A 13,147-nucleotide genomic window follows, 5' to 3' on the forward strand; every position below is an offset into this window, starting at 1 on the left:
AGCAACACTAGATTGTTTATTATTATTAGGCTGCATTTGTTGCTCAAATTCTTTTGCCACAATCTGATTTTCACTCTTAGTTTTCTCCTGTTTTGCTTTATTAGCTCTATTGATATCATCTTGCAAAATGGAATCAGGAGTCATAGGAAGCAAAGTAATATTTTTATCCTTATGAACAAGAGTATACTGATTGTTTCTACCATGGTGAATAGAATTTTTATCAAATTGCCATGGTCTACCAAGTAATAAGGAACATGCTTGCATCGGTACCACATCACAATCAACATAATCAGCATATGTAGAGATACTAAAATGCACACGAACAGTACGTGTTACCTTAACCTTGCCGCTGTTGTTGAACCATTGGATGTAGTAAGGATGTGGATGTGGTCTTGTGGTGAGAGATAGCTTCTCCACCATCTCGATGCTAGCCAAGTTGTTGCAACTCCCTCCATCTATGATCACGCGAACAGAACGTTCCTTCACAACTCCCTTTGTATGGAACAAATTATGCCTCTGATTTTGCTCAGCTTGTGTAACCTGCACACTCAAAACACGTTGAGCAACTAAACATTCATACCTGTCAGCATCTTCAGGAGCCATGTATTGCGTCTCATGATCAGAATCGTCTCCACCGTGTTCGTCACGTGTAATAAGAGCCAAAGTCTCCTCATCATAGTCACTAGCGGACTCATACCCACCATCCTCAGTAACAATCATCACACGCTTAGATGGGCATTCTCTCGCATAATGACCTCCACCCTTGCAACGTCAACAAATAATATCATGTGTTTGCCCTGTTGATGCCATGGATGAAGAAGAGCTCTTTGCAGGCCCAGAAGGTGTGCTCTTGGCAGATAGTGGTGATTGTGCCTGCTTTATTGTACCACGGTTGGAGGTGGCAGCCGACGGAGGCGCCGGTGAAGCAGAACGTGTGGAAGTAGATGATGCACGTGGTGTCCATGAAGAAGGTCGACCTGCAGAAAAGTTAGTCCGCGCCAATGCCTGTCGATCCTGCACTTCACGTTCAGCTTTACAAGCAAGATGGAATAAACGAGTGATATTAGTATACTCCTTATACTCTAGAATTGTCTGAATCTCGCTATTTAATCCACCCATAAAACGTGCAAGCATAGCTTCATTCTCCTCAACAATACCACATCTAATCATGCCAGTTTGTAATTCCTGATAATATTCTTCTACAGAATTTTTTCCCTGTCTTAAGCGCTGCAATTTTTGAAGTAATTCACGTTGATAATATGGTGGAACCCAACGAGTACGCATAGCAGTTTTCAAAGCAGCCCAAGTAGCAGGAATGGGATATAATCTACAATGCTCAGACCACCAAACACATGCAAAACTAGTGAATGCACAAACAGCAGCAGGAACACGTCTCTCCTCGGGATATTGTAAACATGTAAATCGTTGTTCAGTTTCTAACTCCCAAGTAAGATATATATCAGGAACATATCTACCCTCAAATGGTGGAATATTCGATTTTAGTTTAGGGAGATGGTCATGATCTCGTACCTGAGGGTGAGCCCTACCATTGCCATTATTTGCATGTGGATGACCTGATGGTTGCTGTGCTGGTGGTCGCACGTAGTTCTGATTTTGATCAACCTCATCCTCGTAATCGCCAGCAAAATCATCCTCCTCCGCATCAGCAGCAGGAGCCACAGAAGTAGCAACAGCAGCACCAACAGTTTGGCCAGGTGCAAGAGGGAGACGGCTCGCTCGGCGGAGGGCTGTTTCACGATGTGTAGGTAGTCGTCGTTGTTGTTGTTGTAGAGGTGCGTTATGTGCAGCCGGTGGTGGTGGTGGAAGACGCGCGAGCAATTCATTAAACCTGTTACCGAGCTTTGTTTCGAACGTCTTCTCCATGTCATCTATCTTCTCCATGGCCTCTTCAAATTTGTTTAGCACATCCTGCACCTGTCCATTCATCATTTGCTGAAATTTATCATGAAACTCCTGATTCGTCATGTTCTCCCAGTCAGTCTCGTCGGCTTGTGATCCTGCCATGGTTAGCAACAATAGAAAACACACAAGAATATGATCCTACAGAATACTAACAAGAGGTGGTGGTGGCGGGTGTCACAAATCCGTCAAGCAAATCTCAAATTCTTACCAGTTCTTACCCAGCAGCAGGCGGTGATCGGCAACCGTTGTAGTCAAAACTCTCAAAAGCTTGGATAGAGCGATTGCCAGGGAGAGTCAAACGCACGACGTAGAGGTATGTGGAGCTGGGAAGGCTTATAGTATGGTAGCAAAAAGGGTCAGCAATAATCAATTCAGAGATGCAAAGTTGAATAAACGCTCAACGACGGTACTGTGCTGGTCCTAGGCTAGACCGTGCTAGAGACGCGAGCCTAGAACACTAACAAAATCACGGCGCTGCACGTAAATAAGGGAAAAGCACACTCTGGAACCTTTTTTTTCGCTTTTTTTTTGCGCTCTTTTTTTTGCGCTCCCCCTTTTTTTTGCGAAAAATTACTATAATGGCGAGTGTCTCAAAACTCTTCCCTCGTCAAACTGATAGGATGGGCACGGAAATTTTTTTTTTCACTTTTTTTTTCGGAAATTAGGGCAGCGACGACGAAAAAGTGCGACAAAAAATCACTATGATGGCATGTGGCCCTATCCTATTTTTAGGCTTTTCTGAGTCTTTTGAGCCACATGCCATCATAGTGATTTTTTGTCGCACTTTTTCGTCGTCGCTGCCCTAATTTCCGAAAAAAAAAGTGAAAAAAAAATTTCCGTGCCCATCCTATCAGTTTGACGAGGGAAGAGTTTTGAGACACTCGCCATTATAGTAATTTTTCGCAAAAAAAAAGCGGAGCGCAAAAAAAAAAGAGGAGCGCAAAAAAAAAGCGAAAAAAAAAGTTCCAGAGTGTGCTTTTCCCTTATTTACGTGCAGCGCCGTGATTTTGTTAGTGTTCTAGGCTCGCGTCTCTAGCACGGTCTAGCCTAGGACCAGCACAGTACCGTCGTTGAGCGTTTATTCAACTTTGCATCTCTGAATTGATTATTGCTGACCCTTTTTGCTACCATACTATAAGCCTTCCCAGCTCCACATACCTCTACGTCGTGCGTTTGACTCTCCCTGGCAATCGCTCTATCCAAGCTTTTGAGAGTTTTGACTACAACGGTTGCCGATCACCGCCTGCTGCTGGGTAAGAACTGGTAAGAATTTGCGATTTGCTTGACGGATTTGTGACACCCGCCACCACCACCTCTTGTTAGTATTCTGTAGGATCATATTCTTGTGTGTTTTCTATTGTTGCTAACCATGGCAGGATCACAAGCCGACGAGACTGACTGGGAGAACATGACGAATCAGGAGTTGCATGATAAATTTCAGCAAATGATGAATGGACAGGTGCAGGATGTGCTAAACAGATTTGAAGAGGCCATGGAGAAGATAGATGACATGGAGAAGACGTTCGAAACAAAGCTCGATGACAGGTTTAATGAATTGCTCGCGCGTCTTCCACCACCACCACCGGCTGCACCTAACGCACCTCTACAACAACAACAACGACGACTACCTACACATCGTGAAACAGCCCTCCGCCGAGCGAGCCGTCTCCCTCTTGCACCTGGCCAAACTGTTGGTGCTGCTGTTGCTACTTCTATGGCTCCTGCTGCTGATGCGGAGGAGGATGATTTTGCTGGCGATTACGAGGATGAGGTTGATCAAAATCAGAACTACGTGCCACCACCAGCACAGCAACCATCAGGTCGTCCACATGCAAATAATGGCAATGGTAGGGCTCACCCTCAGGTACGAGATCATGACCATCTCCCTAAACTAAAATTGAATATTCCACCATTTGAGGGTAGATATGTTCCTGATATATATCTTACTTGGGAGTTAGAAACTGAACAACGATTTACATGTTTACAATATCCCGAGGAGAGACGTGTTCCTGCTGCTGTTTGTGCATTCACTAGTTTTGCATGTGTTTGGTGGTCTGAGCATTGTAGATTATATCCCATTCCTGCTACTTGGGCTGCTTTGAAAACTGCTATGCGTACTCGTTGGGTTCCACCATATTATCAACGTGAATTACTTCAAAAATTGCAGCGCTTAAGACAGGGAAAAAATTCTGTAGAAGAATATTATCAGGAATTACAAACTGGCATGATTAGATGTGGTATTGTTGGGGAGAATGAAGCTATGCTTGCACGTTTTATGGGTGGATTAAATAGAGAGATTCAGACGATTCTAGAGTATAAGGAGTATACTAATATCACTCGTTTATTCCATCTTGCTTGTAAAGCTGAACGTGAAGTGCAGGATCGACAGGCATTGGCGCGGACTAACTTTTCTGCAGGTCGACCTTCTTCATGGACACCACGTGCATCATCTACTTCCACACGTTCTGCTACACCGGCACCTCCGTCGGCTGCCACCTCCAACCGTGATACAATAAAGCAGGCACAATCACCACTATCTGCCAAGAGCACACCTTCTGGGCCTGCAAAGAGCTCTTCTTCATCCATGGCATCAACAGGGCAAACACATGATATTATTTGTCGACGTTGCAAGGGTGGAGGTCATTATGCGAGAGAATGCCCATCTAAGCGTGTGATGATTGTTACTGAGGATGGTGGGTATGAGTCCGCTAGTGACTATGATGAGGAGACTTTGGCTCTTATTACACGTGACGAACACGGTGGAGACGATTCTGATCATGAGACGCAATACATGGCTCCTGAAGATGCTGACAGGTATGAATGTTTAGTTGCTCAACGTGTTTTGAGTGTGCAGGTTACACAAGCTGAGCAAAATCAGAGGCATAATCTGTTCCATACAAAGGGAGTTGTGAAGGAACGTTCTGTTCGCGTGATCATAGATGGAGGGAGTTGCAACAACTTGGCTAGCATCGAGATGGTGGAGAAGCTATCTCTCACCACAAGACCACATCCACATCCTTACTACATCCAATGGTTCAACAACAGCGGCAAGGTTAAGGTAACACGTACTGTTCGTGTGCATTTTAGTATCTCTACATATGCTGATTATGTTGATTGTGATGTGGTACCTATGCAAGCATGTTCCTTATTACTTGGTAGACCATGGCAATTTGATAAAAATTCTATTCACCATGGTAGAAACAATCAGTATACTCTTGTTCATAAGGATAAAAATATTACTTTGCTTCCTATGACTCCTGATTCCATTTTGAAAGATGATATTAATAGAGCTAATAAAGCAAAACAGGAGAAAACTAAGAGTGAAAATCAGATTGTGGCAAAAGAATTTGAGCAACAAATGCAGCCTAATAATAATAAACAATCTAGTGTTGCTTCTGAAATTAAATTGAAAAGTGCATGTTTACTTGCCACCAAATCTGATATTGATGATCTAGATTTTAGCAAATCTGTTTGCTATGCTTTTGTGTGCAAAGAGGCATTATTTTCATTCGAGGACGTGCCTTCCTCTTTGCCTCCTGCTGTCACTAACATTTTGCAGGAGTTCGCCGACGTCTTTCCACAAGACGTGCCACCGGGATTACCACCTATTCGCGGGATTGAGCATCAAATTGACTTAATTCCCGGTGCATCATTACCCAACCGGGCACCATACCGTACCAATCTAGAGGAGACGAAGGAGATTATGCGTCAAGTACAAGAACTGCTCGACAAAGGTTATATACGCGAATCCCTTAGTCCTTGTGCTGTTCCTATCATTTTAGTGCCGAAAAAGGATGGTACGTCGCGTATGTGCGTTGATTGTAGAGGCATTATGATGAGGACATCAATACCATTGTTACACCCACAGCCCCTACTGTTACATATACTGGACCAATTACTAAAGCTCGCGCACGCCAATTAAATTACCAGGTACTTTCGTTTCTTGGTAATGATTCTAATGTTCATGAGATTATGATGCTGCCTAAATTGGATACATTTGTTTTGCTTACAAATGAAGGTCCTAGCTTGGAGAAGGATGAACATTGGAGCAAGAACACGAATGGAGTTGATGGCATGCGCAAGGGGATCAAGAACGGAGTTACAAGTGATGATTTCAGGACTTTGAAGCCGCCATAAGGAGTGCATGAAGCCTTGGACGAAATATACAAGATGCCACTTCATAATATTCGTCCATAGGCTATTCTAGGTGCTGCGTCACCTTATTAATGGGCCAGGCCCATGTAATTTCGAAATACTTAAGTATAGGCTATTTTTAGAGTCCGTATGTGTGGGGAAACAAGAGTTAGGGTTGGTTTCGGACCCCACCCTCAAGGGCCACGAAATTCCCCTCTCTTCCTCCATATATACAGCCCTTAGGGCGTCGTTTAGACTTGGGTTTTGTTTAGATTAAAAGTTCGCCATAGCTGCAACTTCGCGTACTTCGTTTGTGTCCAACGACCAGACCAAGACGTCACAGAACCCCACCTTGATCAATAAAGCTTTCATCTTATATTCGCAATATCCAGATTGCAATCTCAGCTTCTTGCTTGTTCTTCGTTTGCTCGCAGGAAACAGGCCCTCGTGGTCAGGTTGATCGTGCTCCGGCGTGGTCAATAACCCCTCGGAAGTTGGTTTAGCGATTGCTAAGGCGCGACGTCTCGCACGTTCGTAGTCGGATCATCAAGGTCGACTCCCACAGAAAACGATAGCCACCATCTCATCGAAACATCGGGACACCTTTGCCTCTATCAAGTGGTATCAAATTTCCAGGTTGCTCGGTGAGATTTTACAGTTTTTCGTAGATTAGATCGAGTCTGTTCTTCATACCTACAGTCCACGAAAAAGCCACAAAAAAAAATTAGGGTTAGTTCATCATATCCGAACCAATTCTGAGCCTTTGCATAATCTTTTTAGGGTTTTTGCTTTGTTGAATTTGCGGTTGCATCGTCGTGTCAAGTTGCTGGTCTTAGAGTCTAGTCTTTTAGAGTTTCGAGTTCTGGTCATAAGTTGTCACGCCGCCGCCGCACCATCATCATCGCCCATCTACCACTTTTGCTTATCCGCCACCGCTCTGAATCCTTATCCATATACCACATACCACCACCGCTACCATATACCACCACCGCTGCCATATACCACAACCATATATCCACCACCAATCCGAGTTCTTCTCATATTAGGTTTGTTCTTGAGATCAATCTCAATTCCGATTCGTGTTTCCTTGCCTGCGTAGGTCTCGGAAAAAAAAAAGGAGTCTGGAGACCCCCGGGCAGTTTTTAGGCCAAAATTTTCTCGGGCAAATTTTTTTTCCCTATCCTATTTTTAGGCTTTTCTGAGTCTTTTGAGCCACGTGCCATCATAGTGATTTTTTGTCGCACTTTTTCGTCGTCGCTGCCCTGATTTCCGAAAAAAAAAGTGGAAAAAAAAAATTTCGTGCCCATACTATCAGTTTGACGAGGGAAGAGTTTTGAGACACTCGCCATTATAGTAATTTTTCGCAAAAAAAAAAGAGGAGCGCAAAAAAAAAGAGGAGCGCAAAAAAAAAGCGAAAAAAAACAAAAGTTCTAGAGTGTGCTTTTCCCTTATTTACGTGCAGGGCCGTGATTTTGTTAGTGTTCTAGGCTCGCGTCTCTAGCACGGTCTAGCCTAGGACCAGCACAGTACCGTCGTTGAGCGTTTATTCAACTTTGCATCTCTGAATTGATTATTGCTGACCCTTTTTGCTACCATACTATAAGCCTTCCCAGCTCCACATACCTCTACGTCGTGCGTTTGACTCTCCCTGGCAATCGCTCTATCCAAGCTTTTGAGAGTTTTGACTACAACGGTTGCCGATCACCGCCTGCTGCTGGGTAAGAACTGGTAAGAATTTGAGATTTGCTTGACGGATTTGTGACACCCGCCACCACCACCTCTTGTTAGTATTCTGTAGGATCATATTCTTGTGTGTTTTCTATTGTTGCTAACCATGGCAGGATCACAAGCCGACGAGACTGACTGGGAGAACATGACGAATCAGGAGTTGCATGATAAACTTCAGCAAATGATGAATGGACAGGTGCAGGATGTGCTAAACAGATTTGAAGAGGCCATGGAGAAAATAGATGACATGGAGAAGACGTTCGAAACAAAGCTCGATGACAGGTTTAATGAATTGCTCGCGCGTCTTCCACCACCACCACCGGCTGCACCTAACGCACCTCTACAACAACAACAACGACGACTACCTACACATCGTGAAACAGCCCTCCGCCGAGCGAGCCGTCTCCCTCTTGCACCTGGCCAAACTGTTGGTGCTGCTGTTGCTACTTCTGTGGCTCCTGCTGCTGATGCGGAGGAGGATGATTTTGCTGGCGATTACGAGGATGAGGTTGATCAAAATCAGAACTACGTGCCACCACCAGCACAGCAACCATCAGGTCGTCCACATGCAAATAATGGCAATGGTAGGGCTCACCCTCAGGTACGAGATCATGACCATCTCCCTAAACTAAAATTGAATATTCCACCATTTGAGGGTAGATATGTTCCTGATATATATCTTACTTGGGAGTTAGAAACTGAACAACGATTTACATGTTTACAATATCCCGAGGAGAGACGTGTTCCTGCTGCTGTTTGTGCATTCACTAGTTTTGCATGTGTTTGGTGGTCTGAGCATTGTAGATTATATCCCATTCCTGCTACTTGGGCTGCTTTGAAAACTGCTATGCGTACTCGTTGGGTTCCACCATATTATCAACGTGAATTACTTCAAAAATTGCAGCGCTTAAGACAGGGAAAAAATTCTGTAGAAGAATATTATCAGGAATTACAAACTGGCATGATTAGATGTGGTATTATTGAGGAGAATGAAGCTATGCTTGCACGTTTTATGGGTGGATTAAATAGAGAGATTCAGACGATTCTAGAGTATAAGGAGTATACTAATATCACTCGTTTATTCCATCTTGCTTGTAAAGCTGAACGTGAAGTGCAGGATCGACAGGCATTGGCGCGGACTAACTTTTCTACAGGTCGACCTTCTTCATGGACACCACGTGCATCATCTACTTCCACACGTTCTGCTTCACCGGCGCCTCCGTCGGCTGCCACCTCCAACCGTGATACAATAAAGCAGGCACAATCACCACTATCTGCCAAGAGCACACCTTCTGGGCCTGCAAAGAGCTCTTCTTCATCCATGGCATCAACAGGGCAGACACATGATATTATTTGTCGACGTTGCAAGGGTGGAGGTCATTATGCGAGAGAATGCCCATCTAAGCGTGTGATGATTGTTACTGAGGATGGTGGGTATGAGTCCGCTAGTGACTATGATGAGGAGACTTTGGCTCTTATTACACGTGACGAACACGGTGGAGACGATTCTGATCATGAGACGCAATACATGGCTCCTGAAGATGCTGACAGGTATGAATGTTTAGTTGCTCAATGTGTTTTGAGTGTGCAGGTTACACAAGCTGAGCAAAATCAGAGGCATAATTTGTTCCATACAAAGGGAGTTGTGAAGGAACGTTCTGTTCGCGTGATCATAGATGGAGGGAGTTGCAATAACTTGGCTAGCATGGAGATGGTGGAGAAGCTATCTCTCACCACAAGACCACATCCACATCCTTACTACATCCAATGGTTCAACAACAGCGGCAAGGTTAAGGTAACACGTACTGTTCGTGTGCATTTTAGTATCTCTACATATGCTGATTATGTTGATTGTGATGTGGTACCGATGCAAGCATGTTCCTTATTACTTGGTAGACCATGGCAATTTCATAAAAATTCTGTACACCATGGTAGAAACAATCAGTATACTCTTGTTCATAACGATAAAAATATTACTTTGCTTCCTATGACTCCTGATTCCATTTTGAAAGATGATATTAATAGAGCTAATAAAGCAAAACAGGAGACAAATAAGAGTGAAAATCAGATTGTGGCAAAAGAATTTGAGCACCAAATGAAGCCTAATAAGAAACCATCTACTGTTGTTTCTGAAATTAAATTGAAAAGTGCATGTTTACTTGCCACCAAATCTGATATTGATGAGCTAGATTTTAGCAAATCTGTTTGCTATGCTTTTGTGTGCAAAGAGGCATTATTTTCATTCGAGGACGCGCCTTCCTCTTTGCCTCCTGCTGTCACTAACATTTTGCAGGAGTTCGCCGACGTCTTTCCACAAGACGTGCCACCGGGATTACCACCTATTCGCGGGATTGAGCATCAAATTGACTTAATTCCCGGTGCATCATTACCCAACCGTGCACCATACCGTACCAATCCAGAGGAGACGAAGGAGATTATGCGTCAAGTACAAGAACTGCTCGACAAAGGTTATATACGCGAATCCCTTAGTCCTTGTGTTGTTCCTGTCATTTTAGTGCCGGAAAAGGATGGTACGTCGCGTATGTGCGTTGATTGTAGAGGCATTAATAATATTACTATTCGTTATCGTCATCCTATTCCTAGGCTAGATATGCTTGATGAATTGAGTGGCTCTACAATATTCTCCAAAGTTGATTTGCGTAGTGGTTACCATCAAATTCGTATGAAATTGGGAGATGAATGGAAAACAGCATTTAAAACTAAGTTTGGATTATATGAGTGGTTAGTCATGCCTTTTGGGTTAACTAATGCACCTAGTACTTTCATGAGGTTAATGAACGAAGTTTTACGTGCCTTCATTGGACGATTTGTGGTAGTTTACTTTGATGACATATTGATTTATAGCAAATCTTTGGAGGACCATTTGGAACATTTACGTGCTGTTTTTATTGCTCTACGTGATGCACGTTTGTTTGGTAACCTTGGAAAGTGCACCTTTTGCACCGACCGAGTATCTTTTCTTGGCTATGTTGTTACTCCACAGGGAATTGAAGTTGATAAAGCCAAGATTGAAGCTATTGAGAGTTGGCCGCAGCCCAAAACGGTCACACAAGTGAGGAGTTTCCTTGGCCTCGCTGGTTTCTATAGGCGTTTTGTGAGAGATTTCAGCACCATTGCTGCACCTCTCAACGAGCTTACAAAGAAGGATGTACCTTTTGTTTGGGGTACCGCACACGAAGAAGCCTTCACGGTATTGAAAGATAAGTTGACACATGCTCCTTTACTCCAACTTCCTAATTTCCATAAGACTTTTGAGCTTGAATGTGATGCTAGTGGAATTGGATTAGGAGGTGTGTTATTACAAGATGGAAAACCTTTTGCATACTTTTCTGAAAAATTGAGTGGGCCTAGTCTGAACTATTCTACTTATGATAAAGAATTATATGCTCTTGTTCGGACCTTAGAAACATGGCAACATTATTTATGGCCCAAGGAATTTGTTATACATTCTGATCATGAATCTTTGAAACACATTAAAAGTCAAGCAAAACTGAACCGTAGACATGCTAAATGGGTTGAATTCATTGAGACTTTCCCTTATGTCATTAAACACAAGAAGGGTAAAGAAAATGTTATTGCTGATGCCTTGTCTCGTCGTTATACTATGCTTTCACAACTTGACTTTAAAATATTTGGTTTGGAGACCATCAAGGATCAATATGTTAATGATGCTGAATTTAAAGATGTATTGCAGAATTGTAAGGAAGGGAGAACTTGGAACAAGTTCGTTCTTAACGATGGATTTGTGTTCCGTGCTAACAAGCTATGCATTCCAGCTAGCTCCGTTCGTCTTTTGTTGTTGCAGGAGGCGCATGGAGGAGGATTAATGGGACACTTTGGCGTCAAGAAGACGGAGGATATACTTGCTACACATTTCTTTTGGCCAAAGATGAGACGGGATGTTGAGCGTTTTGTTGCTCGCTGCACTACATGTCAAAGAGCTAAGTCACGACTCAATCCTCATGGTTTATATATGCCTTTGCCTGTACCTAGTGTTCCTTGGGAGGATATATCTATGGACTTTGTTTTAGGTTTACCTCGAACAAAGAAGGGGAGGGATAGCATATTTGTTGTCGTGGATAGGTTCTCGAAAATGGCACACTTTATACCATGTCATAAAAGCGATGATGCTGTTAATGTTGCTGATTTGTTCTTTCGTGAAATTATTCGCTTACATGGTGTGCCAAATACTATTGTTTCAGATCGTGATACTAAATTTCTTAGCCACTTTTGGAGATGTTTATGGGCTAAGTTGGGGACTAAGATGCTTTTTAGTACTACTTGTCACCCCCAAACTGATGGACAAACTGAAGTAGTCAATAGAACATTGTCTACTATGCTTAGGGCTGTTTTGAAGAATAACAAGAAAATGTGGGAAGAATGCTTGCCTCATATTGAATTTGCTTATAATCGTTCATTGCATTCTACTACTAAGATGTGCCCTTTTGAAATTGTGTATGGTTTCCTACCTCGTGCACCTATTGATTTGTTGCCTCTTCCATCTTCGGAGAAGGTTAATTTTGATGCTAAAGAACGTTCTGAATTGATTTTAAAAATGCATGAGTTAACTAAGGAAAACATTGAGCATATGAATGCTAAATATAAACTTGCTGGAGATAAGGGTAGAAAACATGTTGTGTTTGCACCTGGAGATCTTGTTTGGTTACATTTGCGTAAAGATAGATTTCCTAATCTGCGCAAATCAAAGCTAATGCCACGTGCTGATGGTCCTTTTAAGGTTTTAGAGAAAATAAATGATAATGCATATAAACTTGAGCTACCTGCAGAGTTTGGGGTTAGTCCCACTTTTAACATTGCAGATTTGAAGCCTTATTTGGGTGAGGAAGATGAGCTTCCGTCGAGGACGACTTCATTTCAAGAAGGGGAGGATGATGAGGACATCAATACCATTGTTACACCCACAGCCCCTATTGTTACATATACTGGACCAATTACTAGAGCTCGCGCACGCCAATTAAATTACCAGGTACTTTCGTTTCTTGGTAATGATTCTAATGTTCATGAGATTATGATGCTGCCTAAATTGGATACATTTGTTTTGCTTACAAATGAAGGTCCTAGCTTGGAGAAGGATGAACATTGGAGCAAGAACACGAATGGAGTTGATGGCATGCGCAAGGGGATCAAGAACGGAGTTACAAGTGATGATTTCAGGACTTTGAAGCCGCCATAAGGAGTGCATGAAGCCTTGGACGAAATATACAAGATGCCACTTCATAATATTCGTCCATAGGCTATTCTAGGTGCTGCGTCACCTTATTAATGGGCCAGGCCCATGTAATTTCGAAATACTTAAGTATAGGCTATTTTTAGAGTCCGT

Source organism: Triticum urartu, chromosome 1A (assembly GCF_056163025.1).
Source record: "Triticum urartu cultivar PI428250 chromosome 1A, HENAU_Tu73, whole genome shotgun sequence".
NCBI lineage: Eukaryota > Viridiplantae > Streptophyta > Magnoliopsida > Poales > Poaceae > Triticum > Triticum urartu.